Source organism: Ischnura elegans, chromosome 1 (genome assembly GCF_921293095.1).
Source record: "Ischnura elegans chromosome 1, ioIscEleg1.1, whole genome shotgun sequence".
Lineage (NCBI taxonomy): Eukaryota > Metazoa > Arthropoda > Insecta > Odonata > Coenagrionidae > Ischnura > Ischnura elegans.
In genome coordinates, this window is record NC_060246.1 from 71,666,660 (window position 1) to 71,680,364 (window position 13,705).

Consider the following 13,705-nt stretch of genomic DNA (forward strand, 5'->3'; position numbering starts at 1 on the left):
GACCTGAGAGCCCGCCACTCGGGCCACCGGCCTTTCAAACTGGTCGCTGACGCTGTAAATCCAGCACCAAAATTCAGAACTATCTTCCCTGCATGTTGACTATTCTTTCTAGTTTCTCCTGACCGTTCCTAGTTTGTTTCTTGCTCGTACCGCGTTTTAGCAAAATGTTTAAAAAAATATTTTTCCTGCAATGTATTATATCTCATTAATTGGCAAAAGTATGACCAAAGAGTTTAAGTTCATTGTAATTGTCAACAACTAAAAATGGGGGTGTTGGAGGCCTTATTGCCCCCTTCCACTACATGCGTGAATCTCCGTAGCTCGTCCATATCTCTTAGTCGTCGCATTACCAATGTATTTCTCTAATCTTAACTTATCTTCCGTACCTACGTATGACGCCCGAAGACATTAATTCGACTTGAAAAATACGTTTTACCTTCTTCGCTATTTAATTTTTAAATGTACACATTAATTATTGTTTTCTGAGGTCGCTTTTTGCGTTCACAATAAAATGTATATTGTTGGGCGTGGACATATTTCTCTTTCGTGGAAATCACGATACGTATTAAAAAGATAAACTTCAATTTCGAGTTCAGTTGACATAGGATAGAGGTAACATTATATTACTAGGCCTTGCCCCCAATTTTCCTTGAGATTTTGCGTAAATATTTCCTTCTGCTCGATTGTACCGCGTAATCATTTTATACAGTGCTCATCTGTAATAATAAAAAATATTACTGTGGCTATAAAATTTTATTATGGTTATAAAATGCAAGTGGGTATGGTTTAAATTAAATTATAGAATTTCGGCAAATAGTGCATGTAGTCCTTGCCATTGGAATTAAAATCTCCAAATTATCGACGCCCATGATTTCTCTCCAATCAGGCCACCGGCACTTCAAACCGGTCTCTGCCGCTAGTAATCCACCACAAAACACTGGATAAACTTCCCTTAATGTTCACTCTTCTTCCTGCTGACTGTTGTTAGTTTGTTTCTTGCTCGTACCGCATTTTAGTAAATAAAATTCCATTTATTTTACAGTAGTGTAAAATGTTTATTCCTTGACTGCGATGCCTTTTCATTGGCCTGTCGTCGCATCATTCAGCATCGGCACGAGTTTCCACTCGTTGGGCCAGTTTGTTTGCCGGCAAATATCCCAACCCCTGCCAGCGGAACGCGTGTAAAGAGGAAAGGAACCCGTGCCTCGCATTCGCTCTCTCGTAAAACGTGGGGGAGCAGCACGCGCGCGAGCCATATTCCCGACGTCATTATAACCACGCGAGGGTTTTTCTTAATTTCTTTTTTTCTCCCCTTCTTTTGAGCGCCGAATGTCACGCTCAACGGACGTCCGGGCTCGATCGTTTTGAAAAGAGCCCTCATTCGGGGGTGGGGACCGGCGTGATGGTGGAATGCACTGAGTGTAATTCCGAGGCGCGTATCATGGTGGCAGGGAATGTATTTGTACGTATGCTCGAGTCGTTTGTGGATCCACGTCTGGAGGTATCGATCTGCATGGCTGGACAAAAACAATGCGGGAAGTCTGCGAGGGAACTTTAATATAGTAGTGAGAGAGAGAGGGTGAGGCGTGAAGGCTCATCGGATAGGAGTGAGGGATGGTGGTCATAGGGTATGAATACACGATCCTTGCCGCAAAAAGCCCGACAAGTGTCGAGCGGAAGGTAGGGGAACATCGCCAGAACGTAAATCCCTTCGTTCGCTTTGATGTCTTTTTCTTCCCGAATGATACTGGCACTATTATTTCTGTACGACTATTCGTAATTAAAACAGCATTTCCCTTTAGGTGCATTCTTTTTTTATTTCTAGAAAGTATCAGCGTGCGAGTAGAGGAAGAATTAAATTGCATTGAGCAACACAAATTTTTTGGCGGGTGGCAACTCATAAAATAACGTAGAAGGAAATAGCTCAAATAGAAAAGATTATTGCTTAAACTTTAAATGAGTAATACGAGTGGAAAAAGTCAGAGTATGGCCGGTCGATGTAGAGTAATGATTACTCTTAAAATAGTGTAGAAGGAATAGTTCGTAAGTAGTTACGAGTAATTCATACTGCTTGCTCGGTATCATCACGGGAGGAATCCGATCAAGTTGACCATGATACGGTGTAACTATATATAAGTATTTCCGTGTAAAAGATGAAGTCGTTTTATGGAAGGGGACTATGGCTTCCTAAAATATTAGCTCGGTTTTTCCTCTCTATTCTTTCCCGTTCTCAGCCTCGGGCCCTTCGCCTTGGGTGGTCCGTCGCCCACCCACCAACGTCCCATCCCCCGCATACCTACGCCTTCATTCACCTGCTGCTCTGATTTATGACCTCTTCGGTACAGAGGGGCTTCCGTAACATGTATCGCCCCACAACACCCATCATTTCTTTCTCTCGTTTCATGTGTGAATCTCCACAATTCTCAATTCTTTTCGAAATGGTCTTCCGACGAAATATCAATTCTTCCTGAAATTAGATTCAGATGGAAGAATCAGGCGTGAGCCATTGTGTCAGGGATGATAAAAAGCAGAGAAAAGCTTAATTCTTTCTTAAATGAGAAGATGATTTTGACAACAAAGGAAGGGATCGGATTCTATATCATTTTTGTGTCGTAGAGAGAGATGGAAGTCTGTCTCCTAAAAGAAACTACTAGTTATAAGAACGTAAGATTTGTGGTCGTAACTAACGTCGCATCACTTTTACTACACTACAATAATTGATTTAGAAACCTCTGCAATTCATGAAAATGTATTCTTTATTATTTGCTTTGGCTAGAAAATGCTTTCCGAATTTGAATATTTTCAGGGCTAAAATGATTGTGAACAAAGAGAATATTTTCTTTGGGTATTGTCGAAATGGATTTATCTTTTTCCCTAACGTTTTGCGTTACTTCAACGCATACGATGGAGTATCATGATTGCACGTAAGATTCGAATGTATTCGTTTTTATTAATCGTCCTAATTTCCTCATTATCTGAACTTTGGTAATCTAGGTGTAATGCAAATAAAATAACGATTAATGGGAGATATAGTTAATCTAATCAATTTTTACTTGGTTAATATTGAATAGAATTTGCTTTTTTTAATTTTCCGCCTTGATAAACGTTGGTAATTAATGAATACATGTAATCAATCCTCTCCTATATAATCAACATAGTGGTATTAAAATATAAAATAAAATAATGCATGAAATGGTTCGAAGTTCCAGCGTAATAAAGAGAAACGTTGAGCAGTAATTAGTTTACAGCCCTTGATAACCTCCATATAATTTCCCTGAGAGTTTTAATGTTATTTATTGTATCACGAGAAAAGTTTATCATTTTCTCTCAGTCAATAATGTTATTTTTAATTTCTATCCATCGATCTTATTTTATGAGCTAAATAACTCCTTTATTGCTTTTAATAATGTATTTTTCTTCAAATAAATTCACATAGTAAAAGATATCAGCAACGTCTTTGTAGCACTCATTTACCCATTCTGTAAGCCCCAGTCAGATCCAATGTTGTGTTCTTTTCCTTTTTCTTATTATTCGCGAACCCCAGATCCAAATGTATCATACCCATATCAAAGCTGAAATTTTGCCTTGTACACTCTCTGCAATTGCGCCACCCACGGAGATTTTTGAACTAGATAACTAATTCGTACTAAAATTATATGCTCTAAAATCTTAAATTGACCATCTAAGACTTTTTTCCTCTTTAATGAATCGTGAATTCACTGAATGTATCAAAGATAAACCCCGAGAAATGTTTTACTCACGTCCGCCGATGAAAATAAAATTCTTTATTTCTCTGACTGAAAATTTTCCGGCACTCAGTGGTCAAACCCTTGAATTTCTTCACCCTACTTTTTAGAGGACGGATCATTTCCTCTCGCCATGGGAGGAAGTTTTCATACTCTGTTGGCATAGAGCCGTTCCTCATAACGGGTCGCATCACACCCCCTCGACTTGCCGTATTTTGTCTTTTTCGCTGCGAATTACTTGTTTATCATTTGTGCCATCATCTTAAAATGTCCATATAATATCAAAGTAGTATGCGTTGAAGTAATACAAAACGTTTGGGAAAAAAATTAATCCATTTAGGCATCATCCAAAGAAAATATTCTCTTGGTTCGCAATCATTTTTATCCCTAAATATGTTAAAATTTGAAAACCATTATCTAACCATAGCAAATGATAAGTAATAAATTCTCATGCATCGGAGAGGTTTCTAAATCAATTATTTTGATGAAGTGAAAGTGGTGTGCCGTTAGTTACGACCACAAATCCTACATTCTTGTAATTAATTGCATATGTATCTTGTTTTTATGAACATTTCATATCTAAAACAGCACTGAGCTAAATTTTTCAAATTTAAGATACAGAAAATGTTGAATATTCTCCTCCCTCTGTACCCTGAAAATTTGAAGATGGTAACACAAGTCTTAAAACCCCAACCCGTCGCGAAAAAAAAAGATCGCTCGAGCGTGAGTGAATCGACCCGCCAAGGCGGTACGGCTCTATGCCAACAGCGTATGAAAACTTCCTTATGGCAATTTTTCTATTTACAGCGAGCGAGAGACATTTTCAGTAACGCGCCTGCCGCTTCCTTTACAGTCTCTCCTAACTGTGGCTACGAATGACGGGAAATGCTCTGCTCTAAAACCCGCGTATCCTCCGCTCCTGGCATCTTGCTGCCACCAAGGCCGAGTCCATTGATTTAATGGATGTCACGCTCGTCTGGCCATGGGCGGCAAGCGACCATGCCAATACGCCGCTTACCACCGCTGCGCTGGAGCCTGGTCTCCTGGGAGACAATTCTCGGAAAGGCCAAAGTAACATTCTGCTGAATTCAATGCTAAAACGGATGTGTCATAAATATTTGCAATTTTTATATGAGAGTTTCAGCTTGATCCTAAGAGACCATTTTCATATTCCGGGCCTCTGTGTCGGCGGGGTAAAATCCTTATGGTCTGCCACACAATAGGCTGCGGGTTCTAGTCTCGCCTGGGTAGGTTGGTTCTTTTCATGGAATGGATATTCTCGTACATTTGATATTTAAGTTAATAACTCCGATGTAAAAGGCCAATGATGCTGTTCTCGTTGGTATAGGAATAAATAGATAAATATGAGAGTGGTAACATCTTGAGATCATCCTATATTTCCTGAAATTTAAAAATGGATATGTATTACATTCTAATGGGGCACCTCAATGACCATGAGTTTGGAACCAATATAGGGGCTCAGAATTTGTGCTCTCGATAGGATTCGTTTCGAAGGACTGGGCATACGGAAGCACACATGTTCGTTTGCTTAAAAATGGTCAAAATCATCTGTTAAGTTTTTCGGAATAAATTTTTTTGTTACCACGATTGTAAAGGTTAAATGAATTCTTATTTATCCATTATTCAAGGGGTTGGTATCATTAACACTTTCAAATAACACTAAAAGTGAGATAACGTTGTGATTGATTTGTTGTATATAATTTTGTTGCATAAGCGTACTCGATGCCATTTTATAATTTGTTTGGAAATAATTCCATAATTCTATCTGTATCGGAGTCTAATGATATGTTGGTTTACTTTTAGTTGAATTAAGTCCTTCTTTAAAGGTTTTGATGGAGGTGGATGTATTTAATCGGTGATAATTTGCCAGTCTTAGTGTTTTGATGGTGATATTGGCGGTGCGGAGAGGTTTATGATGCATTGATGTAAAACCATGAAGTAAAATAATGCACCTCATTAGTGTCCTACCTTTTGAAAAATTCGTATTTTTATGTTATCGGTGTTTTAATTTTTATTGAGTTGATTTGAAAACATATCTTATTTTAAATTGAAGCACTTTATTTCTTGCAGTTATGACAACACTGGGAATTACAGTAATCATTTTTTTTCCATTTATTAATCTGACTCCATCGTAAAATTAGAGAAATTCGTGTAGCGCCTATCTTTTTTCTTCTCAACTTTTGCGCTGTGCTGAGATGGAACTGCCTCATTTTATTGCCACTTACTCGAATACGTGTTTTCACTTATGGGGCAAGCAAGTAGATAATGCAGAGCTGTAAGTGAGGGCGGCAGGAAATTTCTTCAGGGCCCTGAATCTTCTTTACCTTATTCTCGTTGTCCGAAGACGGAGAAAATAATACATTGTGCAGGTAAGGATACGGGAGGTGGGGAGATCTGATCTCCATACCGCTCATTATGTTTATTTCAGCGTCTGGAATTAAGTCCTGCAATTGAAACGCTTTTATAAAAATTTCACTCTTTGATTTTCAATCGATATGTTTCGAGGCAATACTTCTTTCCCGCACGAGGCTACGTCCCCCAACCTCCAAAGCAGGATCAGGAGAGAAGAGAAAAGGAAGGGAGACGATATTAAAGTTGTATTGGTGACTGTACCGATTAAACATTCAGACTTTATGGATTATATCCCATTTGTATAACTGCAAGAATCATGTGGAAGATTCCAATTAGGAATGCCTTATGGATGTTGTGACCAAGCAGGGTAATGTTTCGATTTTATTAAAATTACACATTGAATTATATAAGGGTATCTCTCATTGTCAGATGAGGTTTTTCTCATCAATATATTTATCTATACGTTAAAAAAGATACTTTTTTATTTTCTGCGTCCATTCTGAATTACTTGTAAGAAAATTTCCTTCATTCAACTCTTATACCATATTTAGAGCTCTTTTTGCTCTCATAGATATAGAGACCAAATTTTAATCGTTTCACTCAAGATATGAAATTAATTTTATTTCTAGAAAACTATGGGAAGCCTCTATGAGTATGTGTCAAGTCTTGATAACTTGATTTGAAGCGTACAAGAGTAAAAAATGCCACCTGTATGATATCTCATCGTAATTTTTATTTAACAGAAATAATTCTCATTATTAGCAACAAATTACATTATCAAATTAGCAGTAAAAATTTTAACTAATGGCAAAAAATAAATGAAAGACATCTATGCATTGTCTTTTGAAGTAATACCTTGAACATTTACAACAAGCGGTAGCTCCTCTCCTATCTAATTACCGAGTGATTCGCCCATGGCACGGCGTGTCGTGTTTTATTTCCGATTTGTTTCTTTCTTTACCCTCGGCGCGTGGGTCAAAGTGCGTAAAGTAAACATCCTCCGTGGCGACGATAAGGGAATCACTCGACGCCAAAGGGGGAAAGAGAGCTTCGTGCACGGCGTGGAGTCCGGCCCAAGTTTCGTGGTTCCCCCGGCGCCAGTACTCGGCCGCGCCCACAACTATCGCCGCGCTTACTTTTAGACCGCACTCGTGTGGGGCCTCCTCGGCGGGGAGAAGCGGCCGGACCCCGGCGGAGATGGCCAGTCGAGAGACGCAGGGTAGGGACGCGCTCCTCATCCTCAGCGGGCAACTGGGATACGTGGACATGCACTCCTTCCTGCAGTTTTACAGCCGTGAGTACCCACACTCGGACTCCCCATAATAGAATTAACTCCCTTTCTCTCTTTGTTGACGAGATCGGTGCACGAGAATAGCGAAGGTAACCTACTTGCGAGCGGCCGTGGCGATGGGTTGGGTGCGAACACTCCCTGTTCTCCTCCTCTCCTCCCTCGCCGGGCGGCGCTCGCGTGGATACGCGTGTTTTTTTCTTGCTCTACATCCCCCGTCCCGCGCTCCACTTCCACCGAGGAATTGTCAGTTAATGAGTCGTGTCGTGAATCGTCCACTTTCGCGTGAATTTGGGGAATTTATATAGAGCTGGCGCATCAACTGTCGTAAATATCATCTATCTCCATATTTTGTGTCTGAATGAGACTATGAGATTATTTCCCATTTTCTGCTGGAGATAGGTATGTCCCTGCTTTTTACATTGCTGGCATTGATCAACTTTTTTCTGTTCACGGATGCGCCTTATAATGATTCGAGAACTAGCGCATAGATAATATATAATCACTTCTCCCACTTACATTTTGTTTGGATATATCTCGCATTAGTACCCATTTTATGTAGGAAATAGGTTGTCCTGTGTCTTTCTATATGCGTAGCTTTGTTCGAGTGTTTTTGATTACGCTTAATTTAGAAAGAAAGAATAAGTGATGTGATTAAGATGGCGATTGATGGTAGCAAGAGTCACAAATCCCTTCTTAATTATATGCAACAAAGTCAAATAAGCCGCTGAATTCTTAATTTCATGTAAGGAATTGGTTTTCAATCTCCTGCATAGCCTTTATTGCACTACTTCGTGTGCCTGTAAAATTTTGATTCAGTCTAGACAAATATGCCTAATATGAACCTAAAAAATTATATTTAAAGTCTTCGAAAGCATTCCAAATTTAGGATGTTTCTTTAATATTTGTAACGCAATCCTTTGAAGCGTTCCTGTATTTTGCTGAAGATATAAATAAGGTTTAGCTGGATTATTTTCCTGCGTTAAATTTTTACTTTGTGCTTGGGGGTGACTCCATAAAGTTGAACCGTTAGAAATTCCTCTGTTAATCCCAAAATTAGTATTTACTGGCTGCAGGTACTGTTGTACGATGTAATATCTCTTGTCAACTACTCCATTAGGTCCATTCGTCGCGCATGGATTCCATTATGAACACTTTTACGGTGAATAAGAGAGAAGCTTTCTAAAAAGTAACCTATGAGCAGTAGGTCGAAGTCATTTTATTTAAAATCACTGAAAAGGTATTCCACCTCATTTCTCCTGACACAGTTGCAATCCAGTCCATCTTTCCCATGAATGAATGACATTCTCTCTACTTGAAGCTGCTCAAGCCTAGAATATGAAAATATTCCCTTCTAATGATTTGAATAATTCCAAATCGGAAGTCATCCGGGACCTCCAGAGTGATATTTCTTGTCAATTATAGTCTCTGGGGTAATTATAGTCAAGGTAATTGTACATATAGAGTAAGCATTCCCCAGAAGTAGGCGATGGGCAAGTGGACGTCCCAGCAGACGCGCAATATTTCCATCTCGTATCTCGCTACCTCGCATGCCTTTGCACGTCGTGCGCGCTTAAACTATCGCTGGGATTCATGAGTAGTATTGGAATCAGTGATGCGGGGCCGAAAATGAGACGTGACGGAGGTAGCGAGTGGTGAAGAGAAAGGGCAGACTGCCTTGGTCTCCGACTAATATCACTTGGTGTTTCTCCAGCGACCCGCGAAAGGGACGCCGAGCCGTGTCGTTTGGATCGCATGTCGACGAGTCTGCCGCATTCATCCGCTCAAAGATGAAACTTTTAATGAAGCGGAATGTCAAAGTTTTGACGAGTTGACCATCTCAAATGCCTCAAGGGTTTAAGAGAAGCGTTTGGATGTTAAAAAAGCATGCACCATTCAGAATCATCTTCTCTGCACCCACAGAGATGTAGCTATCATAAAATTCTACCCTTCGCACGGTTAGGAACTAAATTAATCATCTGTCTAGTTGTAGCGTCTTGGGTTTTCTCCTGGTAGTGGCGTTTAAAGGCAGTGACGTGTCGATATTTAGTTTGTTTTTGGGGTTAAGAAAGAGAATTCATTCCGTCCTTTTGCTTTATTTATTAAAGAAATGTTTCGTTAAGAATTATTACTCGGTCTGTGGCTTTTCAGAAAGACCGAGTGTAGTTACAAATTTTGGAATTGAGGGTGTAAATCGGCTTTGAGCGCACAACCTTGACTCTTTCAAAAAAAATTATTGTTCGGAGCAAAACACGGGAACTTTTTATTTCAATTACTTTTCGGAAACCTTCTCGCAAATTCATATTTACTAATAATATGGAATGGGTAATTGCCAAATGACATTTTGCTTTTCTCGACCCCTTTTTTTCTACCTCTCCTTTTTCATGGCGTTAGCATTTTAAAGTTAATCATCCTCTCGCGGCAACTCTCTGTGTAGTGCTAAAATGCAGATAACTCTTGCCTTATTCGTCTTCGTGGTTCGCTCCTTCATATCTTCCGGGGGACGACGTAGGTATCTTTAGCTCTCAGTCGGGCAATAGCTCGATTCAGAAAATATGCGTGCACCCAATGATGTAACAGGATACTGTCCTCCATTTCTAGTGTGAATAAATCTTGATTCTTTCACCTGTCAAATAAAAGCCAATTGTTTTGTAAGGAATCGCTTTCGTACCTGAAGGTGGAATGCATTTCACTTATTGACTTGTGAGTGATTAGCGACTATATTTATCCCAAATTTTCCGTATAAAATTCATCGCATAATACTCTCATGATTTGTTACTTCGAAGTAGCAAAAAACTATTCAAAATGCAGTAGGAAATTCCTACTCTTTTGTGCGCGACTGGAAAAATCAAATCTTATGGTGATTCCACATTAAGAGGTTGGTGGGAATTTATGATGAGTGGATAAGCTTTGCCACATTCTTCGAGGCAATCTGTAGACACGACTTGTGCTCTATTCACATATTTACATCACGGAGGAGTGGAAATTTTACTGATTTTTACGTTGAAGCACCAGCAACATCCTTAGAAGCTAAGAAATTATCTGCGAGTGCGTAGGTATAACAAGCTACCATCTACCCTAAGGGCGAGAAATTACACATTCAGATTCACGAGAGAGATGCATGACTTAGAATGCTACTCCACTTTGAATACTGATGCAGAGATGGTGAAAACATCATTCATTCATACGAAAAGAATAAAAACATTTTTCTTGCCTTTCTTTCTGCGTCGCATATTTTTTTGTGTTCCTGCCGTTTAGTTTTGGTTGTTCGTGCATTCGAATGCGCAGTAGTTTGCCTCGTGTAAACATGCCTTGGCGGGATTCCAGCGGCGCGTTTCATCCCTTTGTTAGACATCCCTCAAAGCGCCGGAATCCTTAAAAAAATAATAATCATATCTTCCCTTTTACTGATCTCGCCAGACTACAGACATCAGTCGTTTCGGTATCCCCCGGCTGGTCTTCGCAATCGCACGGAAAGCGGCGCAGGCGATGGTTTACACCGAGGCCATTGATTTACACCACCCCCGCTTTATTTATGACTTACGGGAAAACTTCAAGCTTCCCCCTCCGATCGCTGTTTCTTTTTATTTCCCTGCTGGATGACTTCCAAATGCTATCGACTGCTGTTGCTCTCGGGCTGGTCGCTTCGCTTTCCCCCTTCTCACATATGCCCCGACTGAAAACACGCGGCTTCAGCACGATAGAAATAGACACGGGTGAAGAAAATGAGCCGAGCTCTCTTTTTATTTCCGCTTCTTTTCTTGCACTTCCATCCCTTAAGGGGGTTCACTACTTCGGCGAGAAGCTTCCCGGTAGATCGTCGCCGTCTCCAAATTACTTGCTTGACGTTGGTGCCGGGGGACTCATGGTATTCACCACATTATTGGGGAAGGATATGGCTGTGTGGCCATCACGAGGCGTTGTTCAGTTCGGTGATGATAATGATGAAAAATAGACCTCATACCTCGTTTTTTTTCATTTATCTACTTTCTATTATGCAATACCGTAGCTAAACTCTACACTAAATCAAAAGAGGCTTAGTTTGGTCCTGTCCCCTGCATTTCCTCATTGAATTTGTTTGAGTCTGCGTTTTCAAATTCCTCTCCGTCTACGTAAATGTCTTCTTTGTGCATCTTCAAACCTATCAATGCCATCACATCGACTTTTCCCCAATAATAGATAAGTATTCACCGAAAAGAATCAAAGTAACACATCCAAGAGCCTCAAAAATGGTAATAAAAACTGTTCATACCAATATCCCAGCGAATGGATTTGGTCATACATCCGCTATAGCGTTAGCGTTCGTTTGTTCATCAATTGGAAAATAAATTTTTTCAGGGTCTGAAACTATGCATTTTTTTAATCATACTAATTTCAGTCATGCAGTTTGCCTTTTATGGACGCTTTTTTGTTACATTTTCTCCGCTGAAGATTTGATCAGATTTGGCAAAATCAAAAACTAGGGCGGTACTATGAACAAAAATATATCGATTTATAAATAAGCGTACGTGCAATTATATCGTAAATGACGAAACATATTGTTTTAAACTAATCTTCTTTTTTCAGTGTGCCGATATATACTTATTATCCTAATTGACGACACCAATTTCTGATCGCTCCAATTGCAATCAGTCGAGGATAAAGAAATCAGCTTATCATGTTTCACGCTCTTTTTCATAATCCGGTAAAATTTAGCTGAATTTTCTTAGGTATAGTTCGGTATAGTTCATTGCTTTCATTATCCAATACTCAATTTTTTTGTTTCAGAATTTCTTGAACTTATTCATTTAAAGATAAAGTTCGTCGGATTGCATTCCTTTTTACTACGACTCTTGCAATGTGATGTAAGATAAATAGTACATCATACGGACTTGAAGCCGTGCACTGACTTTGATGAAAGCAATGCGTGACCACGCAGTACCAAGAATTAACTATGCTTTTTCAGATCCATCAGTAGGAAATCGAGCGGTTGTCAGTTATCCGCGCCGAGCCACGACCACGGATCACGTGATTGGTCTGGTTCCAACGATAGCGTTTGTCGATACGTTGTTTGTAAAGATTTGGAAATTTATTTCCATTAAACTTCCAGTAAGAGTGAAGGTTATCAGTATATCAATGAAATATATTTATTAGCACTTCATTTACTCTTTATACTTCTCATAGTAATATCAAATACATCAGGGTTTTTTGTTACTGAGCGGCCAACTTGAGCACTCTTAGTTATATTACCTCTGAGGGAACCACTGCGAATAACAGCGAGCGAATTGGGCTGTGAGAAACCTAGGTTTCGAAATTCTGCCCTTTTTATTTTCATCCCATCTTCCTTGAGATTCGAGGTGATTATCCGAGCGAAAGCGCTCCCTCTAAATAACACCTGAAAGCCCTGGAAGACCCCGATTAGCACTCGTAGCGGAAGGCAATCGCTAATAGCTTCGTTTGTCTGCTAACTGTAGCTAATTTTCAAGCCATTTGGAGTAAAAAATTGACGCTCCGAAATAAGATTCAGGATTTTTTTAGCAATTAGTTGAGCAACTATCTTTCTAAACCCGTTTTACGATTTTAGGATATTTTCATCCCGCGTGGCAAGTAATGGTTTTGTCGATTGATTATAATACCAAGAAATGAACGGCGTGCTTGCAGTTTTTGTCTGTAAATGCATTTCACGTAGGAACCATTTTGACTGTGCCCTAAATCCACTCATCTTTTGGTGTAGATTATTGATGTTTGAAAGTTTACCCCATGCACGCTTTGATGTCTCAATCTCAAGTTTCACCGCCAAATGAGAGACATCATTGAAGACGTGAAAAAGGATAATATAATCTATTGATTTTACTTCCTAAGGAATCTATTTATAATCAAAGTGTTGTTGTAGAATATTTTTCTTGATTATTTGGATTCCCCAGTGAAAATGTGAAATATTCCTGAACTAAGATAAACTATTTTTGCAAACCAGTTTCCACCTCGTAATGGTGCTGGAATTTCAATAAATGGGTTGCTGGTAACCGTAAAAATTATTTCCCACGGATACGTTTCATGAGAAATGAATTGAAACTTCTCCATGGAAGCTCCTAAAATATTAATTTTGTTTTCCTAACAGATTTTCCATAATAAATACTTGAGAAGGAAAGACGGTATTGCCATATAATGTTAAGAAAACTATCAAGATTGACTACTAGGAGGTGTAAGTATTAAACTTCTGTGCTACTAACATGATTTCTAACTTACAAAAACGTGAGTGAACCCCTTCCAATTCGATATAACCCATGTACATGAATTTATATAATTAAGTTTGTTGGCC